Source organism: Zalophus californianus, chromosome X (assembly GCF_009762305.2).
Source record: "Zalophus californianus isolate mZalCal1 chromosome X, mZalCal1.pri.v2, whole genome shotgun sequence".
Taxonomy (NCBI): Eukaryota; Metazoa; Chordata; class Mammalia; order Carnivora; family Otariidae; genus Zalophus; species Zalophus californianus.
Genome location: NC_045612.1, coordinates 49,113,951 through 49,132,254, shown reverse-complemented (window position 1 = coordinate 49,132,254; position 18,304 = coordinate 49,113,951).

Genomic DNA, 18,304 nt, shown 5'->3' with positions numbered 1-18,304 from the left:
CAATAAATTGAGCAACCTAGAAGAAATGGATGCCTTCTTGGAAATCTATAAACTCCCAAGATTGAAACAGGAAAAAACTGACAACCAGAATAGGCCAATAACCAGTAATGAGATTGAGGGAGTGATCAAAAACCTCCCAAAAAACAAGAGTCCAGGGCCTGATGGATTCCCTGGGGAATTCTACCAAACATTCAAAGAAGAAATAATACCTATTCTCCTGAAGCTACTTCAAGAAAGAGAAACAGAAGGAAAGCTTCCAGACTCATTCTATGAAGCCGGCATTACCTTAATCCCCAAACCAGGCAAAGACCCATCAAAATGGAGAATTTCAGACGGATATCCCTGATGAATATGGATTCCAAAATCCTCAACAAAATCCTAGCTAATAGGATCCAACAATACATTAAAAAGATCATCCACCATGACCAAGTGGGATTTATCCCCGGGATGCAAGGGTAGTTCAACATTCGAAAATCAATCAGTGTGATAGAACATATTAATAAGAGAGAGAAGAACCATGTGGTCCTGTGGGATTTATCCCCAGGATGCAAGGTGGTTCAACATTCGAAAATCAATCAATGTGATAGAACATATCAATAAGAGAGAGAAGAACCATGTGGTCCTCTCAATTATACAGAAAAAGCATTTGACAAAATACAGCATCTTTTCCTGATTAAAACTCTTCAGAGTATAAGGATAGAGGGAACATTCCTCAAGTTTGTAAAATCCATCTATGAAAAACCCACAACCAATATCATCCTCAATGGGGAGAAGCTGAGAGACATTCCCTTAAGATCAGGAACACGTCAAGGATGCCCACTCTTGCCACTATTGTTCAACATAGTATTAGAGGCCCTAGCAACAGCCATCAGACAACAAAAAGAAATAAAAGTTATTCAAATTGGCAAAGAAGAAGTCAAATTCTCTCTCTTCGCAGATGACATGATACTTTATGTGGGAAATCCAAAAGATTCCACCTCCAAATTACTAGAACTCATACAGCATTTCAGTAATGTGGCAGGTACAAAATCAATGCACAGAAATCAGTTGCTTTCTTATATACTAACAATGCAACTGTAGAAAGAGAAATTAGAGAAACGATTCCATTTACAATAGTACCAAAAACCCTAAGATACCTCGAAATAAACCTAACCAAAGAGGTACAATATCTATACTCTAGGAACTACAGAACACTCATGAAAGAAATTGAAGAAGGCACAAAAGGATGGAAGAACATTCCATGCTCATGGAATGGAAGAATAAACGTTGGTAAAATGTCTATGCTACCCAGAGCAATCTATACCTTTAACGCCATCCCAATAAAAATTCCAATGACAGTTTTCAAAGTGTTTGAGCAAACAATTCTAAAATTTGTATGGAATCAGGAAAGACCCCAAATTGCCAAGGAAATGTTGAAAAAGAAAAACAAAGCTGGGGGCATCACGTTGCTTGATTTCAAGTTATATTACAAAGCAGTGATCACCAAGACAGCATGGTACTGGCACAAATACAGACATATAGACCAATGGAACAGAATAGAGAGCCCAGATATGGACCCTCAACTCTATGGTCAAATAATCTTTGACAAAGTAGGAATAAACATGCAACTGAAAAAGACAGTCTCCCCAATAAATGGTGCTGGGAAATTGGACATCTGTATACAGAAGAAGGAAACTTGAACATTCTCTAACACCATACACAAAGATAAGCTCAAAATGGATGAAAGACCTCAACGTGAGACAGGAATCCATCAAAATCCTAGAGGAGAACATAGGCAGTAACCTTTTTGACATATGAAGTTGCTACAGCAACTTCTTTCAAAATACATCTCCAAAGGCTAGTGAAACAAAAGCAAAAATGAACTTTTGGGACTTCATCAAGATAGAAAGCTTCTGTACAGCAAAGGAAACAATCAGCCTAACAAAGAGGCAACCCACAGAATGGGAGAAGATATTTGCAAATGACACTACAGAAAAAGTGCTGATTTCCAAGTTCTGTAAAGAACTTCTCAAATTCAGCACTCAGAAAACAAATAATCAAGTCAAAAAATGAGCAGAAGACACGGACAGACACATCTCCAAAGAAGACATACAAATGGCTTACGGACACTTGAAAAAATGTTCATCATCATTAGCCATCAGGGAAATTCAAATCAAAACCACATTGAGATACCACCTTACACCAGTTAAAATGCAATAATTGAAGGCAAGAAACAGTAAATTTTGGAGATGTTGTGGAGAAAGGGGAACCCTATTACACTGTTGGTGGAAATGCAAGTTGATACAGCCACTTTGGAAAACAGTGTGGAGGTGCCTCAAAAAATTAAAAATAGAGGTACCCTATGATCCAGCAATTGCACTACTGGCTATTTACCCCAAAGACACAGATGTAGTGAAAAGAAGGGCTATATGCACCCCAATGTTCATAGCAGCAATGTCCACAATAGCCAAACTGTGGAAAGAGTCGAGAGATGCCCTTCAACAGATGAATGGATCAAGAAGATGTGGTCCATATATACAATGGAATATGACTTAGCCATCAGATAGGATGAATATCCAACTTTTACATCAACATGGATGGGACTGGAGGAGATTATGCTAAGTGAAATAAGTCAAGCAGAGAAAGTTAATTATCATATGATTTCACTTATTTGTGGAACATAAGGAATAGCCTGGAGGACATTCGGAGAAGGAAGGGAAAAATGAAGGGAGGGGAATCAGAGGGAGAGACAAACTATGAGAGACTATGGACTCTGAGAAACAAACTGAAGGTTTTAGAGGGGAGGGGGGTGGGGGGATGGGTTAGCCCAGTGATGGGTATTAAGGAGGGCACGTACTTCATGGAGCACTGGGTGTTATACAAAAACAATGAATTGTGGATCACTACATCAAAAACTAACGATGTATTGTATGGTGACTAATATAACATAATAAATAAAATTAAATTAAAAAAAGACAAAGATGGGTGTTATATAATCATAAAGGGGATAATCCAACAAGAGGACAGAACAATGGTAAATATTTATGCCCCCAACATGGGAACACCCAGATATATTAAAAATATTACTAACAATCATAAAGGAACTAATTGATAATAATGTAATAAAAAAAGGGGACTTAAACACCCCACTTACTTCAGTGGACCGATCATCTAAAAAAAAAAAATCAAAAAAGAAATGATGGCTTTGAATGACACTGGACCACATGGACTTAGTAGATACATTCAGAGCATTCCATCCTAAACAAAAACAAAAACAAACAAAATACACATTCAAGTGCACATGGAAACTTCTCCAAAATATATCACATATTAGGTCACACAAATAGGCCTCAACAAATACAAAAGATTAAGATCATACCATGCGTCTTTTCTGACCATAACTCTATGAAACTAGAAGTCATTCACAAGGAAAAATTTGGAAGGATCACAAATACATAGAGGTTAAACAACATGCTACTAAACATGGGCCAACCAGGAAATCAAAGAAGGAATTAAAAAAACACATGTAAACAAATGAAAATGTAAACACAATGGTCCAAAACCTTTGGGAGCATTGGTGGTATATTGGTTAGCATATCTACCTTCCGAAACCTTTGGGATGCAGTAAATATGGTCCTAAAAGGGAAGTATATAGCAATATAGGCCTATCTCAAATAAACGACCTAACCTTCTACCTAAAAGAGTTAGAATAAGAATATAAATGAAGCCTAAAGTCAGCAGAAAGGATAATAATAAAGATTAAAGCAGAAATAAATGAAAAAAACTAAAAAAAAAAAATAGACCACATCAATGAAACCAGAAGCTGGTGCTTTGAAAAAATTAATAAAATTTATAAAGCTCTAGCTAGACTTATCAAGGAAAGGAAAAGAACTCAAATAAACAAAATCACAAATGAGAGAGGAAAAATAACAAACACCATTATGTCCATTAGCCAAATTATGGAAAGACCCCAAGTGTCTATCAACAATGAATGTGGTGCATATATACAATGGAATATTGCTCAGCCCTTAAAAAATGAAATCTTGCCATTTGCAATGACGTGGATGGAGCTAGAGAGTATTATGCTAAACAATATATGTCAGAGAAGAACAAATGCCATATGATTTCACTCACATGTGGAATTTAAGAAATAAAACAAACCAGCAAAGGGCCAGAGAGAGAGAGAGAGCAAACCAAGAAACAGACTCTTAAGTATAGAGAACAAACTGATGGTTACCAGAAGGGAGGCTGGTAGGGGAATTGGTGAAATAAGTGATGGGGATTAAGGAGTACCCTTGTGATGAGCACTGGATGATGTATGGAAGTGTTGAATCACTATACTGTACACCTGAAACTAATATTATACTGTATGTTAACTCACTGTAATTCAAATAAGAACTTAAAAAAGAATTTTGGAAATACCAGAACATCATATTTATATAATCTATTAATTTATTAAGTTCAGGAATTCTAGTTCAGGAAAAAAGAAAGACATATTCATATAATTTGTATGTATTGTTCATGGTGAAGTATAGCCTTCTATATTTTAAAGTATAAATTTTAGCAGTTCTATACTTTAAAATGTGAATTTTAGCATAAATGATAAAAAAATCTGTTCAGACGTGGATGGAACTAGAGGGTGTTATGCTGAGCGAAATAAGTCAATCAAAGAAAGACATGTATCATATGACCTCACTGATATGAGGAATTCTTAATCTCAGGAAACAAACTGAGGGTTACTGGAGTGGTGGTAGGTGGGTGGGATGGGGTGGCTGGGTGATAGACACTGGGGAGATTATGTGCTATGGTGAGCGCTGTGAATTGTGCAAGACTGTTGAATCACAGATCTGTACCTCTGAAACAAATAATACAATATATGTTTAAAAAAGAAGAAGAGGGGGCGCCTGGGTGGCTCAGTTGGTTAAGCGACTGCCTTCGGCTCAGGTCATGATTCTGGAGTCCTGGGATCGAGTCCCACATCAGGCTTCCTGCTTGGCGGGGAGTCTGCTTCTCCCTCTGACCCTCTTCCCTCTCGTGCTTTCTATCTCTCATTCTCTCTCTCTCTGAAATAAATAAATAAAATTAAAATTAAAAAAAAAGAAGAAGAGGATAGCAGGAGGGAAAGAATGAAGGGGGAGAAATCGGAGGGGGAGACGAACCATGAGAGACGATGGACTCTTAAAAACAAACTGAGGGTTCTAGAGGGGAGGGGGGTGGGAGATGGGTTAGCCTAGTGATGAGTATTAAAGAGGACACATTCTGCATGCAGCACTGGGTGTTATACGCAAACAATGAATCATGGAACACTACATCAAAAACTAATGATGTAATGTATGGTGATTAACATAACAATAAAAAATTTTTAAAAATCTGTTCAAAATTATGTTTTTATAAAAAACTATGTTCATACAAAGTGCACAGTTACAAATCAATGAGAATAGTGCTATTAACAGAGGACTTATTCTGGAACCAAAGGTGAATTTACTTTTAGTAGTAACCTCAGCTTTCCATTTCTGATAGTCTTTTTTAAATTTTTTAAATTTTTTTCTGGTAGTCTTTTTTAAATGTTTTTGAGTGTAGTTGAGACACATTTTATTAATTTCAGTTATGCAACATAGTGATTCAACAAGTTTATAAGTTATGCAGTCTCTAATAGTGTTAGTAGTGATATCAGAACTTAAGATAAGAGAAAATATGCTTTCATAGAGCCAGATGGACCCAAACATAGCCAAGTTCAGCCACAGAGCCAGAAATTTTAGAATTATTTGGGCAACTATTTTTTCTCCGAAGTTTGAAGGATATTATGTCTATATAGTGGGTATAGTTTGCTTTAGCTCAATCAGATCCTCTTTCAAATGAACTTCACTAATGTGTCAGATGCATGATAATTTATATACTTCCTGAGATATGAATTCTGAAGACAGCTGCAGAATTTTTTTTAACATGAATCATTTATTTTTTTAAATACCCAGTTAACACATGATCATTTTAGAAGAACAAGAACATATAGATAAGTGGGAAAAATTAAAATTATTTCAAATCCCATTATTCAGAGTTAACCATTGCTGACATACTGATGTATATCTATATAAAATGTATGAGCACTGGGTGTTATACACAAACAGTGAATCATGGAATACTACAACCAAAACGAATGATGTAATGTATGGTGATTAACATAACATAATAAAGTTAAAAAAAATGTGTGCATGTAAAAGAGAGATAAAGAGACAGAGAGAGAAAAATGTTTACTAATAAAAATGGAACTATACTAGTGTTCAATAACCTGCTTTTATACATATGTCATGGATATCTTTCACACTAATTAAGTACAGGGCTATGTATTCATTTTTTTTCTGGCTTCATAACATTCCACTCATAGTATGTAATGATTTAATGAGTTTTCTTTCCATGAATATTTAGATTGTTTTCATTTTTTTTCAGCTGTGTAAATATGACTACCATGAACCCATTTGTGTAAAGGTCTTTCTGTTCTTGTACTAGTATCATATTAGGATAAAATCCTCAAAATAATGCCCATTAATAAGGGTGAAGGGGCTGAGATTTTACTTTATTTGCAAGGCAAACATATTAGCATGCTACAGTTTTATGGGTGTTGGTAGAAAACATGAGACTCCTGGGTTAGAAATAGAGGACAGTTTAATATTCATAACATTAACAGTAGCCAGAGTATCAACATTTTTTTTCTGGCCAATACCCCAAGCCCCAGTTTTCACAGAGTGACTCAAAAGGGGGCCTGATAACACCTTTACACACAACTGGTTGTATTCCAGGTGAGAAACACTGAGCTTAGGGAAACTGAAACTTTTATACTGAGCAATAATCATGCCTCTCCTTTACTCCAGAGTAAGATACTATCTCTATATTTTAAAATTGTAAAAAAACAAAAACAAAAACAAAAACTTGTCTCTGCATTGGAGGGAGACATTATTTATGTTTTCCACTATATAAACATTCTTGGAAAGATCATCCAGGATAAATGACAGTCAGTGTCTCACTATCAAGATGTGTAGTAATGCAAAAAACCCTAGGATTGGATAATTGCCTCCCAAAAGGATTATTTAGTCAGAGTGAATGTGCATTGTAAATATTTCCCAAACTGCCTTATTTAAAGTTTATACTAATTTTCACCCCTACCAATGATTCAAAAGTGATATTTCGCCATACTTTCAGCTACACTAGATTTTGTCAGCCTTTTATTTATTTATTTTTTAAGATTTTAATTTATTTATTTAACAGAGAGAGACACAGCGAGAGAGGGAACACAAGCAGGGGGAGCAGGAGAGGGAGAAGCAGTCTTCCCGCCGAGCAGGGAGCTGGATACGGGGCTCGATCCCAGGACCCTGGGATCATGACCTGAGCTGAAGGCAGATGCTTAACAACTGAGCCACCCAGGAGCCCCTTTGTCAGCCTTTTAAATTTTAGCTATTATGATTGAGGAAAATGGCACTTTATGTTCAAAATTTTTAATTTCTTACTAGTGAGATTAAACATATTTTGATGATTATGTTTACCATTTGTATTTCTTCTTTGTAAATTGCCCTTTCATGTCCTTTGTGCAGTTTTCTATTGTTTTTATCTTTTTCTTGTTGATTTAGAGGTAACCTTAGTATATTGAAATAAGAACACATTATACATCATGTATTGCAAATACATACTATATATACCTTTCTGCTCTCTCTTAACTTTGTTTTTTTAGCTGCAAGAAATTTGAAGCATTCATTTGCACTCATTAAAACTCCTGACTCTCTTCAGAAATTATAACTTTCTACCCACAAGTAGTTCTGCATTTAAAAAATGAGTTCAGTATCATTCAACAATATGAAATGCATGTAGTCTTCAGATAATATCTGCTAAAGTCATAGTCATTTTTAAGTTTAAATACCTATACACCTTTGAATGTATCAACAGTGTTTTTGCTTTTCTCCTGAAGTTTCACCAAGTTCACTGTGGTCAGATATCTTGTCATATCAGTAAGAAAGTACAATATTCTGAACTGTAGGAGTTCAAAAAGCTTAGCCCCTCAGAGGTCTTTCATTCCAAAAAAACCCATGCTCAGTGAATTTCTTTAAGAAATTTCATGATCTAGCCATCTAACAACATCCAAGAAACTTAAATATCTTTTCCTCTTTGGCTTCTTCCAAATATCTTATAAACTGACTATGGTTAGCAGCACAAACGTAAAAAAAAAAAATCAGTCTCAATCACTTCTTTCACATGTTACCTTATCTGCCTGATAAATGATAAGGTGGAAATTATGTAGAGAATCTTTCCTTTTTCACATAAATGAACTATTGAAATGTTCCCTTCTTTTGTAAATGACTAATCTATAGAAAGTAAATCCAAGTTTTATATGTTTGAAACAATGTTTTCAAATTGTCTAATGGCAGGTGGTTAAATACTCAGTATACGAGGCATAATGGAAACTTTGATATTTGTTAGTAATATCAGGGCTGATCTGTGATGAAAGGATGAACTATCCAATAAATAGAGCTAGAAAAAATGGTTTTCTATAGTAAAAATAAAATTGAATCCCTACCTCAAATTATATACAAAACAAAAACTCCAGGTGAATTAAATGCTTTGATGTATAAAGAAATCTTTAGCACTATTTTTTTTAACTTTAAAGGACTCACCTTAAGAGAAGTGAAAATTTTCTTAATCAAAATGTAAGAACTGTTAACCACAAAATAAAACATTAATCATTTTGGCTAAATTAACAACTTATTTTCTTTAAAATAAACATAGTGAAATGTAGTAAAAAGCACACAAATGGATAGAAGGCATTTGAAACACATATAATTGTTAAAGGGCTGATACTAACAATCCTATAAATCAATAGGGAAAGGACAAAGAATATAAACAGGAAAATAGGTAAAAAAATATTATGTCATTTCATAAAGGATAAGAAAAAATGGATATGGCTGGTAAACATACACCGAAAGGCTTTACCTCATTAATAACATAATAATATATGATAAAGTATAATAATGACAATATAATGACCTCAAAGAGACATTATATTATACTCATTTGAATGGAAAAAATGTTAAGAATTTTTACAATACCAGATGATATGACCCAATAGGATCTTGATAATGTTGCTGGTGAGAGTACAAGCTGATATGATCACTTTGGAAAACAGTTTGTCATTATCTTGTAAAATTGAATATTCATGTACCCCATGACTCAGCAGTGACACTCCTAAGCATATAACCCCCAATATTTCTTGTACAATCACAGAATTATTCATAATAGCACTATTTTTAATAGTAAGGGGAGTGGCACAAAAAAAGAAAGTAAAACAAAACAGTCACAATAAGAAAAACAAAAGCCTAGAAACAACTAAAAACCCATCGTCAGGAGAATAGATAATATGTTCAGTGCAAAGAACAAAACCCAGAAGATTACATAGGATGGTGCACTTTTATAAAGCACAAACACAACTAAAATTAAACCATATATATCTTTGGCAGATGTAAGTATGAGATTTTAAAATGTAAGGGAATGATAATGTAAAAATCAGGATAGTGTTTATCTTAGGTAGAGGGGAGTAGGTGATGGGCTAGCAGAGAAGCACAGAGGCAGATGTTAGTTATTGTCAATGTTCTGGATCCCAGGCCAGATAATGGGTTCAATGGAGTTGATTATATAATTAGAAAATAAAACTACCTTGTATGACTTTTTTGTTGCTAAAATTTTCAAGTGTGCCACATTCTGAGATAAGGTGGGCTTCATTTGATGATGATGCAACTGGCAGAATTCCCTTTGTCAAATTCTACTCTCTCATTTGACTAGTGAGAAAGCTGAGTCAGTCCTAGAGAAACAAGACCATTTCCTTATATAGCCTAGGCTGCACCAGTAATAGTATCCAATTCTCCTGGTTATTGGCCACAATAACTAGACAAGGGATGAAAATTATTCCAACTGACTCAATCAGTGTCTTTCCCAGAGATTTTTATCAATGGTGGTGGTGTCATGGCTTCTTTACCTCTCAGACTGTAAACTGTGAGTATGGGAGCCCTGAATTACTGCTGTCCATATCCCCTACTATTTGGAAGAGCTAGTCTGTGAAAATGGCCAGTTACTCTGGCAGGCAGCAAGAAGCAGAAAGTAGAGCTCAAAAGAGTCCTAATGTTGTTTGAGTCCCTGATGCAGTTGTATTAGATGAGAATTACATTCTTAGATTTCCTAGTTAAATGAGCCAATAAATTCTCCTTTCTGCTCAAGCCTTTTCAAGTAGGAATCCTGGCACCTACAACCAAACATTGTTGACCAACATATTCGGGGAATGCTTAAAAAGACAAAGAATCAGCAGCAGAGATGTGTTGAAAGAAAACACTTCTTCAATATTTCCTCTGGTATTCATTGACTATAATGGGTTTATGTCTTATTCCAAACCTCAAATTTCCTACCTTTACCTTTAGACTCTGTGGATTTCCTAATTAGTTGCATTCCTTTACTTATTTTTCTTTTAATTTTTATTTATTTATTTTTTGTTTCAAGTTTTTATTTAAATTCTAGTTAATATATAGTGTAATACTGGTGTCAGGAGTAGAATTCAGTGATTCATCACTTACATATAACACCCAGTGTTCACATGACAAGTGCCCTCCTTAATACCCATCACCCATTTAGCCCACCCCCACAACCCCACCCACCTCCCTCCATCAACCTTCAGTTTGTTCTCTGTCATTAAGTTTGTTTTATTGTTTGCCTGTCTCTTTTTTATTTCCCCAAATATATCTGTTTTGTTTCTTAAGTTCCACATATGAGTGAAATCATATGGTATTTGTCTTTCTCTGACTGACTTATTTCACTTAGCATAATACACTCTAGCTTCTTATGATGACTCTGAATCCTTTCTGTGTCAGCACTGACTAAGCATCCAATGAAGACAAGGCCCTGAACTAAGCAGTAACACTAAAGGAAGGAGAAGGCATATCTAAGAAATAAAGGATGTACTGCTTGGCATTGAAAAACTTGCAATTTAAAAGGAAAGACACAGCGGCGCCTGGGTGGCTCAGTCGTTAAGTGTCTGCCTTCAGCTCAGGTCATGATCCCAGGGTCCTGGGATCGAGTCCCACATCGGGCTCCCTGCTCGGCAGGAAGCCTGCTTCTCCCTCTCCCACTCCCACTGCTTGTGTTCCTGCTCTTGCTGTGTCTCTCTCTGTCAAATAAATAAATAAAATCTTTTAAAAAAATAAAAGGAAAGACACAGATACATACAAAAATACCAAAAGCATTTGACTATCTATACTTGCAGAGCTTCTCTATTCAGAATTTTTACTCAGCTTTCTCTTTGACCTCAGTGTCTCAGTTTTTAAAAAATGAATTGCTTGCTACACTGATTCTTGAGAAAGATCGTTTTTAAATATGTCTTTTCTTGAATCTCAAAGTTCACTTTGGATGGAGAGGGAAGAGGATATCAGTGAACAGAGATATCAGTGGTTATTTCTCTAAGACTATGTATACGGGAAGAATTTTTAAATGATGGAAAGGTCTTTGGATACTGTAGTAGTCCCAGTTTTTGATAGAAATAGAACCAATAGGATATGTGTGTGTGTGTGTGTGTGTGTGTGTGTGCATGCACGCACGGGTGTGCGCACCTGTATTTATCCCCTTTTCCACCTCAATATATATATAATGATAGAAAGAAGAAGAGGGAGGGGGGAGGGGGAGAGAGAAAGAGTGTAAGGAATTGGCTCACATGGTTATGGAGGTTGATAAGCTCTAAGATCTGCATACAATTGTTAAGCAAGAAACCTAGGGAAGCTGATGCTTTAGTTCCAGTCTGAGTCTAAAGTCAGGAAAAAACCCCGATATTCCAGCTCAAAGACAAGCAAAAAGAATCCTATCTTGTGGGAGGGGCCATATTTTTGTTTTATTCAGGCCTTAAACTAATTGGATGAAGCCCATCTACATTAGGGAGAGCAATTTGCTTTACTCAGTCTACTGATTCAAATGTTAATCTCATCCAAAAACACCATCACAGAATAAAGTTTGACCTAATATCTGGGTACCTCATGGCCCAGTCAAGTTGATAATAAAATTAGCCATCACAGACACTGTCTAGTTCAAACCCCTTGGTTTGCAATTTGGAAAGTGAGATCTAGGGAGGTTAAATAATTACTCCAAGCTCACAGTGCTAGTTTGTACAAATATCTGGAACTAGAACCTAGGTCTTCCCAATTCTAGTTCAGTGCTTTTTCCACCATATAACATTGACTTCTCCCCTTCCCCACTCCAGTGTAGATTAAACACTAATTAAGTATGCCTATTACTAGAAACACTAAAGTATAATTTAAACAAATGGAACCACCTGGGGCGCCTGGGTGGCTCAGTCACTAAGTGTCTGTCTTCGGCTCAGGTTATGGTCCCAGGGTCCTGGGATCGAGCCCCACATCGGGCTCCCTGCCCTGCAGGAAGTCTGCTTCTCGCTCTCCCACTCCCCCTGCTTGTGTTTCCTCTCTCACTGTCTCTCTCTCTCTGTCAAAAAATAAATAAAATCTTTAAAAAAAATTTTTAAAAAATGAAACCACCTGGAATAAATGGATGTTTTTTGGCTAACTTCAACTCTTTTATTAATTGATTAATGTAGAAAGAACACAAGATTGAGATTCAGGAGAGGGTTCTTGTTTTTGCTTTTCCTGTAGCTAATTTAATGAACTGGGAAGATCACTTAATGCTCACAGGGTTTAGTTTTCTTCATCTGAACAAGAGGGGCTGCATTTTAGGTTCTAAAATTTATATGCAAATTTCTAATCCTGAAGCCACCCAAAGTATCCAAGGATGCCATCAAGCTTTTTGGTATTTGAATGTAGACATTAGTTGCAGACTGCACAATCCCTACAAGTCATTCTGTTTCTGGTCCTGAATTTGCTGGTGTCACAAATCCATTATCAAACTTTTGGATTGTTATTAACTCTAATTGCTCTCTGCAGTGACATTTTCTAGTCGTATCTCCTCTACTAGGGTCCCTTCTATAAATGGTGTTGTTTAGAGTTTAAAAGTGAACAAAAGGGGGCACCTGGGTGGCTCAGTCGATTAAGCCTCTGCCTCTGGCTCAGGTTATGATCTCAGGGTCCTGGGATGGAGCCTTGCATCCCTGAGCAGGGAGCCTGGTTTTCCCTCTCCCGCTGCCTCTCCCCACTGCTTGTGCTCACTCTCTCTCTCTCTCTCTCTCTCTCTCTCTCTATCTATCTCAAATAAATACATAAAATCTTCAAAAATATTTTAAAAAGTGAACAAAAGTTTATATAATAATAGACTAGCCATTTATCAGGCATTACCCCATGATGAGTTTCTCCAACTTAGAAAGGTTAAGATGATTATCGACTTTCTTAATATTTATGTTGTCAGTTCAACTATTCCCTCCTTGTAATACTGAAGCTTGGGTTAGTAAACCTTTCTTATCTTGGTTCTGTAGTTCCATACTCTTGTATAATAAATAGCTAATGTATTATAATAACTTCCTCAAGCCAGAATATTTTTTCTGTATATTTTATTATTATTTTTTAAAGATTTTATATACTTATTTGACAGACACAGCAAGAGAGGGAACACAAGCAGGGGGAGTGGGAGAGGGAGAAGCAAGCTTCCCGCCGAGCAGGGAGCCCAGTGTGGGGCTCCGTCCCAGGAGCCTGGGATCATGACCTGAGCTGAAGGCAGATGTGAACGACTGAGCCACTCAGGCGCCCATTTTTTTCTGTATATTTTAGTCTTAAGACCTCCTAAAGTAACATTACCCACTCCCTCATCCCCCTTCTATTCTGGAATTTTCAAATATTTTGAACAGAAACATTAGAAGCTCAGTTTTATATAAGAGGTTTCTCATACTCTTCCTTTGGGATTTATGTTAAAACAAAGAATTCAATTCATTGAACTGAAAATGATTGAGAAAAAGCTATTGTACTATGTCAAGGCTATATCCAGGAAAACAACACCTGAGAAAAATAGGACAAAGATACAGATGTCCAACTGGTGACAGTAAAGCATAGTATCAATTATGTTTTCATATTAACTCACTAAAGACTTGGCACTACCATTAAGCTTAAAGCTGTGGGAGTTACAATTAGGGAACTATCATACCCTCTGATATTAGTCTCCATTGTTTAAATTATAATAGAATAATGATTTAGAATGAGCTGTTGGTGAGGATGTGGAGAAAGGGGAACCCTCCTACACGGTTGGTGGGAATGTAAGCTGGTGCAGCCACTCTCGAAAACAGTATGGAGGTTCCTCAAAAAGTTTAAAATAGAGCTACTGTACGACCTAGCAATTGCACTACTGGATATTAACCCCAAAGATACAAATGTAGTGATCCGAAGGGGTACATGCACCCCAATGTTTAGAGCAGCAGTGTCTACAATAGCCAAACTATGGAAAGAGCCTAGATGTCCATCAGCAGATGAATGGATAAAGAAGATGTGAGATATATATATATATATATATATATATATATATATATATATATATACATATACATATATATACACAATGGAATACTATGCAGCCATCAAGAGGAATGAAATCTTGCCATTTGCAATGACGTGGGTAGAACTAGAGGGTATTATGCTAAGCGAAATAAGTCAGAGAATGACATGTATCATCTTTGATACATGATCTCACTGATATCAGGAATTCTTAAACTCAGGAAACAAACTGAGGGTTGCTTGAGTGGTGTGGGGTGGGAGGGATGGGGTGGTTGGGTGATAGACATTGGGGAGGGTATGTGCTATGGTGAGCGCTGTGAATTGTGTAAGACTGATGAATCACAGACCTGTACCTCTGAAACAAATAATATATGTTCAAAAAAAAAAAAAGATAGTAGGAAGAGGGAAAAATGAAGGGGGGGAATCAGAGGGGGAGATGAACCATGAGAGACTATGGACTCTGAGAAACAGACTGAGGGTTCTAGAGGGGAGGGGATTGGGGGAATGAGTTAGCCTGGTGATGGGTATTAAGGAGGGCACATATTGAATGGAGCACTGGGTGTTATACGCAAACAATGAATCATGGAACACTACATCAAAAACTAATGATGTAATGTATGGTGATTAATATAACATAATAAAACTGAAGAAGAGAAAAAATATATATTATGATCTCTATGAAAGAGATTTAATAAATTGTTACATATAAAAAATAAAGAAAGAAAAAAAGAAAAAAGAAAAAAAAAGAATGAGCTCAACTATGATTGTGCTTGGGCAAAGGGTAAGTATGAACAAACTTTGTCTATTACTCTTTCCAGCTCTTTATTTATAGATCATCAACAAGCTACAAATAAAGGCCAACTATGATAGTTGGAAAAATTAAGGGTTTTTTTTTTTGTGCAGGTATCATTTTTTCCCAGGGGTCCTTGTATGTTTTATTTTATTTTTATTTTCTTATTAAGTTTTTATTTAAATTCCAGTTAACATACAGTGTAATATTAGTTTCAGGTGTACTATATAGTGATTCAACACTTCCATACAACACCTGGTGCTCATCACAAGTGCACTTCTTAATTCCCATCACCTATTTAACCCAGCCCCACCCTCCTCTCCTCTGGTAACCACCAGTTTGTTCTCTATAGTTAAGGGTCTGTTTCTTGGCTTGCCTCTCTCTTTTTTGTTCCTTTGCTCATTTGTTTTGTTTCTCAAATTCCACATATTAGTGAAATCATATGATATTTGTCATTCTCTGACTTATTTCACCAAACATATACTCTCTAGCTCCATCCATGTTATTGCAAATGGCAAGATTTCATTCTTCTTTCATTCTTTCATGACTGAATAATATTCCATTGTGCGTATACGTGTGTGTGTGTGTGTGTGTGTGTGTGCGTGTGTGTGTGTGTGTACACCACCTCTTCTTTATCCATTCATCAGTTGATGGACACTTGTGCTGTTTCTCCAGTTTGGCTGTTATAGCTAATGTTGCTATAAACATCAGGGTGCATGTATACCTTTGAATTAGTGTTTTTGTATTCTATGAGTAAATCCCTACTAGTGCAATTGCTGGATTGTAAAGTAGTTTTATTTTTAACTTTTTGAGGAAACACCATACTGTTTTCCACAGTGGTTGCACCAATTTGCATTCCCACCAATAGTGCAAAAGGGTTTCCCTTTCTCCACATCCTCGCCAACACCTGTTGTTTCTTGTGTTGTTAATTTTAACCATTCTGACAGGTATGAGGTGGTAGGTCATTGTTGTTTTGATGTGTATTTCCCTGATGATGAGTGATGTTGAGCATCTTTTCATGTGCCTGTTAGCCATTTGGATGTCTTCTTTGGAAAAATGTCTATTCATGCCTCCTGCCCATAACTGGATTTCAACTGGATTTTTTTGTCTTTTGGGTGTTTAGTTTGATTAGTTCTTTATGTATTTTGGATACTAACCCTTTATTAAATATGTCATTTGCAAACATCTTCTCCCATTTCTTAGTTTGCCTTTTAGTTCTGTGGATCATTTCCTTTGCTGTGCAGAAGTTTTTATTTTGATGTACTCCCAAGAGTTTATTTCTGCTTTTATTTCCCTTGCCTCAGGAGACATACCTCGAAAGAAGTTGCTATGGCTGATGTCAAAAGAGGTTACTGCTTGTGTTCTCTTCTAGGATTGTTATAGTTTCCTGTCTCACATTTATATTTTTAATCCATTTTGAATGTATTTTTGTGTATGGTGTAAGAAAGTGGTCCAGTTTCATTCTTTTGCATGTTGTTGTTCAGTTTTCCCAGCACCACTTGTTGAACAGTCTTTTTTTTTCCTTTGGATATTCTTTCCTGCTTTGTCAAAGATTAATTTACCATATAGTTGTGGGTTCATTTATTGGGTTATCTATTCTATTCTATTGATCTGTGTGTCTATTTTTGTGCTCGTACCAAACTGTTTTGATCACTAAAGCTTTGTAATATAACTTGAAGTCTTGATTTGTGATGCCTACAGCTTTGCTTTTCTTTTTCAAGGTTGCTTTGGTTGTTTGGGATCCTTTGTGGTTCAATAAAAAATTTAGGATTGTTTTTTCTAGCTCTGTAAAAACTGCTGTTGGTATTATGATAGTGTTTGCATTAAATGTGAAGATTCCTTTGGGTAGTATAGACATTTTAACAATATTTGTTCTTCCAATCTTCCAATCCATGAGCATGGGATGTCTTTTCATTTCTTTTTGTCATCTTCAATTTCTTTCATCGGTGTTTTATAGTTTTCAGAGTATAGGTCTTTCTTCTCTTTGGTTAGGTTTATTCCTTTTGTTTATTTTTTATTATTTTTCTATATTTTGGGTTTTTTTTCAAGTTTTTATTTAAACTCTAGTTAACCAACATATAGTGTATATTAGTTTTAGGAGCAGAATCTAGTGATTCACCACCTACATACAACACCTAGTGCTTATGACAAGAAGTTTATTCCTACACATCTTATTGTTTTGGTGAAATTGTAAACGGTATTGATTCCTTAATTTCTTTTTCTGCTACTTCATTTTTGGTGTATAGAAATGCAGCAGACTTCTATACATTATGTATCCTGCAACTTTACTGAATTTGTATATCAGTTCTAGCCGTTTTTTCGTGGAATCTTTTGGGTTTTCTACATAGAATATCATGTTATTTGCAAACTGAAAGTTTGAATTGTTCCTTGCCAAATTGGATGTTTTTTATTCCTTTTTCTTGTCTGATTACTGTGTTAGGACTTCCAGTACTATGGTTAGAGTGGTTAGAGTGGACATTCCTGTCTTTTTCCTGACCATAGAGCAAAAGCTCTCAGTTTTTCTCCAGTTAAGATGATATTAGCTATGTTTTTTTCATAAATGGCCTTTATGATGTTGAGGTATATTCCCTCTAAACCTATGCTGTTGAGGGTTTTTATCATGAGTGGATGTTGTACTTTTACAAATGCTTTTTCTGTATCTGTTGAAATGATCATATGATTGTTATCCTTTGTCTTATTGATGTGATGTATCACATTGATTGATTTGGGAATATTGGAGCACTCTTGCAATCCAGTAATAAATCCTTTTTGAGCATGGTGAATGATTTTTCATGGATTGTTGGATTTGGTTTGCTAGTATTTTATTGAGAATTTTTGCATCTGTATTCACCAGGGATATTGTCCTGTACTTCTCTTTTATAATGGAGTCTTTATCTAGTTTTGATATCAGGTTAATTCTGGCTTCATAGACAGAATTTGGAAGATTTCCTTCTGTTTTTATTCTTTGGAATAATGTGAAAAGAATAGGTATTAAGTCTTTTTAAAATGTTTGGTAGGGGGTGCCTGAGTGGTGCAGTCGGTTAAGTGTCCAGCTCTTGATTTTGGCTCAGGTCATGAT